The sequence below is a fragment of the Priapulus caudatus genome, unplaced genomic scaffold, assembly GCF_000485595.1.
Source record: "Priapulus caudatus unplaced genomic scaffold, Priapulus_caudatus-5.0.1 Scaffold929, whole genome shotgun sequence".
NCBI classification, from domain to species: domain Eukaryota; kingdom Metazoa; phylum Priapulida; class Priapulimorpha; order Priapulimorphida; family Priapulidae; genus Priapulus; species Priapulus caudatus.
In genome coordinates, this window is record NW_014577990.1 from 114,128 (window position 1) to 117,974 (window position 3,847).

The following is a 3,847-nucleotide window of genomic DNA, read 5'->3' on the forward strand; positions in this document are numbered from 1 at the left end:
GCAGGCAGGCATGTAGGTAGGCAGGTAGGCAGGCAGGCATGTAGGTAGGCAGGTAGGCAGGTAGGCAGGCATGTAGGTAGATGTAATATGTTAATTATTATGTGTCATTATGTAATATTCGAGACAGTCAATCTGTGTCCTGTGTGTGCACTCACTTGTTTATTTAAACAATACTAACTCTAGTTATCTACCCTATTATTTTAGTTATACTTTAGAATGATTATTGATGAATTAATTTTTATACTTACAGTGAACTTTCATATCATGTGCTCAATTGTTTCACCCCACCCCGTTTCAACATTATCATAAATTATTGAATAGCCAACCACCTATATGTCTGATTCAGGTCCAATAATTAAGACTTTACTGCAGAACTTAAAGTATCTAATTATGCATATCCAGTCTGTTGTTTAAGTTTCATACCACCACTCTGTTGTTTGAAGTCACAAACCATATGTGTTCAATCTAGACGGAAATTCATTATCGTATTCATGCTCCTCAGTCGTGGTTATAGCACTGATTCACACATACCCATTCTTTTCCCTCGTACCATTGCTATTGTAGGTTTGTCAAAGGATGGGAGATGATGGTTACTTTGATGTTGGCGTACAAGGAAATTCGGTAATCCTAGGTATTCCCGGTACCAGTCTACGAATTGTGTATACGAGCAATAATGGAAAAAAGTAAGTTGTTAATGCAAATATATATATATATATATATATATATATATATATATATATATATATATGGTGTGCATCTATGCTTTCTATAGCTGTGCTAATGTTAAACACCTTATATTGATTTTCCTATGACCAGTGTGATATGACATATAAATGATTATATGCATATAAAGAAGAGCTAATAATACCTTTTGTATGATTATCTCTTGATATAAATCATATACTACTTTACTAAGTAATATTGAATATGTTACCTGGAAACTTGATCTGGAAAGTATGCAGTTAAATGGATATTTATAAAAATGCATAAATCCTACTATTTCGTATTTGGTATAAAATTTTGCTTCAGCAATTAAATTTTTTTTAATGTAAATAGTTCTCAAATTATTAATCTGTAATCAATTCTTGTATTTTTATGTTACGTTTTTATTCGTTTCTGATTAGGACTTCCACAGTAAACTTAAAATGCAGCAGCAAGGTTGATGGAACATTTGATGCAAATCCGGGAGAGTCAACAGTCCTGATGAATTATGTAAGCTACACAGGCGCTATCTGTAGCCATGAGCATGTGTGATAATATATCGGTGATGCTGGCCTTTAAACTACAACTTTCACCAAGTAAATAAATGGATTAAACTTGCTAAATCGTGTTTGGCTTCGAACAAGTAAATGTTGAATTTTACATTTTGTTACCATGGTAACAACCAGTGCATGTCATGACTCATGATATGATCACCTGAGCGTATCGGTTTATACCGCATCATAAGTCAATTAATTTAATTAAATACTTGTGTACAGAAAATATTGGCTTGATAGCTTTACTTGGCTTAAGAATAAGTAATCCAGATGACAAAGAAACAATCATCTGCAGTGGTGTAGTCGTCTTAAAAAATCCGTGTTCGATTATTTGATTTGCCGCTGTTTTCGATTATTGACATTCGAAGACCGTCTTCGTATTTTTTCCGGTGTAGAATTTCACGCTGACGACTAAGCATGCGTGCTTGCCGACTTCCGGACTGTCTGCGGGATCCGTACTCGACATTATGTGAGTTGACATCTTGACACGGTCAACGTATTAGCCAGCGAGCCATGCAGCTGTGATTTGCACGGTCAGTTTTGAAACTGCACGGTCAAAAGTGTGTCGCACGGCCTAAAATATTGATCTAAAGCTGTGTACATTTGTAAAGTTGCACTCCCAAATATTTTTTCTGCACTCCCACAATACTCATTCCTGGTTAATACCTTGGACACGGTAGTTCTGCTGGGCGTTGACGAGGGTGTAAAACACGTAGCACCAGCCTCACGCGATCAACCTATGCATGTGCATGGGGTATGTGCGGTTACCATTCCTCCCATGCTGGGGGAGCATGGGAGGAGGTAAGGATCGGGTTGAGGAGGGACATAGACACTGATAGGGATCAGTTAGGGAAGGGAAATGAAATGATCGGGATCAGGTGGTGTGATGGAAGAGGAAACAATCAGAATCAGGTAGGGGAGGAACATTGTTACAGGCAGGACAACCTTTTCCGTATAGTAATTAGCCTTTGCTTTCTTAATTTTATTTTGAACTTTGTTTCTAAGCAATTTAAAATTCTTGTATGTAATTTCATCTTTACTCCTCTTATGAAGCAGTAATTATTTATTTTTCTTTCCAGAATAAGCTCCCTAATCTCACTATCAAACCATGGCTCAGTTCTTTGTTTTATTCTAACTTGGTAGCTCATCTGACATAGTCAGATGCAGCTTGTAGAATCGCATGATCGTCCGTTCGTCAACAGTTGGGCACAAATCTTAACCGCTCGACCTACGGTCACGATATTTGGGACGGGGGTGGGTAATCCGAAAATGTGTTGGGATGTCGAACATTAGATGAGCGCTGTCGCTCCGCGGCACTTGTCTTAAAATAAATGCAACTTCAGCCGGTTTACTGATTTTAGTCCAACCAAGCTGGGTACAAATGTCGCCGATTGCATTGTTTTCAATCACTTCGTTATAGTAAATAGCGTATAAGTCAATAAATAAGCAGCACCTAGTAGTGCCCACTTCCTGCTTGCAAGCCAAAAGTTTATTGATTCATTTGGGCTATTACATGCTATGCTAACTGTGGCGTTGTTTGGAAACTAAGCCAACTATAAGTTTTTGTATATCAAGATTTTGAAATGGTTTTGATGCACAGGCAGTGGGGCCATTTCAATAATAACATTATGGTGAATACCAAGAGCAAGAGAGAGCGAAATGCTCAGCACTGCATATAACATATAACGATTTTGCATCTACTGGCGCTCATAGGGTCTATGTCCCCCAGGGTACTGCTGGAACGTACCCTGGGTACGGTCCGGTATACCGGAGCGTACCCTGGTAACTATCTGATATGGTTAGGGTTAGGGTTAGGGTTATGGAGTAGGCGTAGGCGACTCCCTAGACTCGTTAGTGGAGTAGGCGAGGTACGTTCCGGCAGTACCCTGGGGGACATAGACCCTCTCAGCTCTACTGGCCATTACGCATACACACGCAGTGACGTCCGCCGTAACCAAGATGACTAGAACATACATGGGCAGCTCTTGTTTACAACACACACTCACACACATTACTAGCGATGAAAAATAACTATTGTGGTAATATGGTATGTGGCGCTATGGCGGCACACAGTCACTGCCAACTTTTCATCTCTGAATGCAAAGCGATGTTGTTATGTCGCATCTATGTTTCAGCATCGAATCAAGACTGAGAATTCATCATGGCGATCGTGCAGCGAGGTTCGATCGTCGAGCAAACGTTGGCGTGGATCGTACCGCTGTTGCTCCTCCTGCTACTGTTGCTGGACCAGTGCAGACCCGTCGTCTCTCAGACTTGTGAGAAGAAAAGCTCTTGTTCATGCACGATGTCGGACGGATCGGGCACGATAGACCTGAGCGTGCTAGCGGGCGGGGACGAAAAACCAAAGTACGACGTCAACCGCTAGCAGCTTCACCTACGATCTCGTTCGCGACGTTGCGGTATCGTCGTCGTCTCGTTCGCGACGTTGCGGTATCGTCGTCGTCTCGTTCGCGACGTTGCGGTATCGTCGTCGTCTCGTTCGCGACGTTGCGGTATCGTCGTCGTCTCGTTCGCGACGTTGCGGCATCGTCGTCGTCTCGTTCGCGACGTTGCGGCATCGTCGTCGTCTC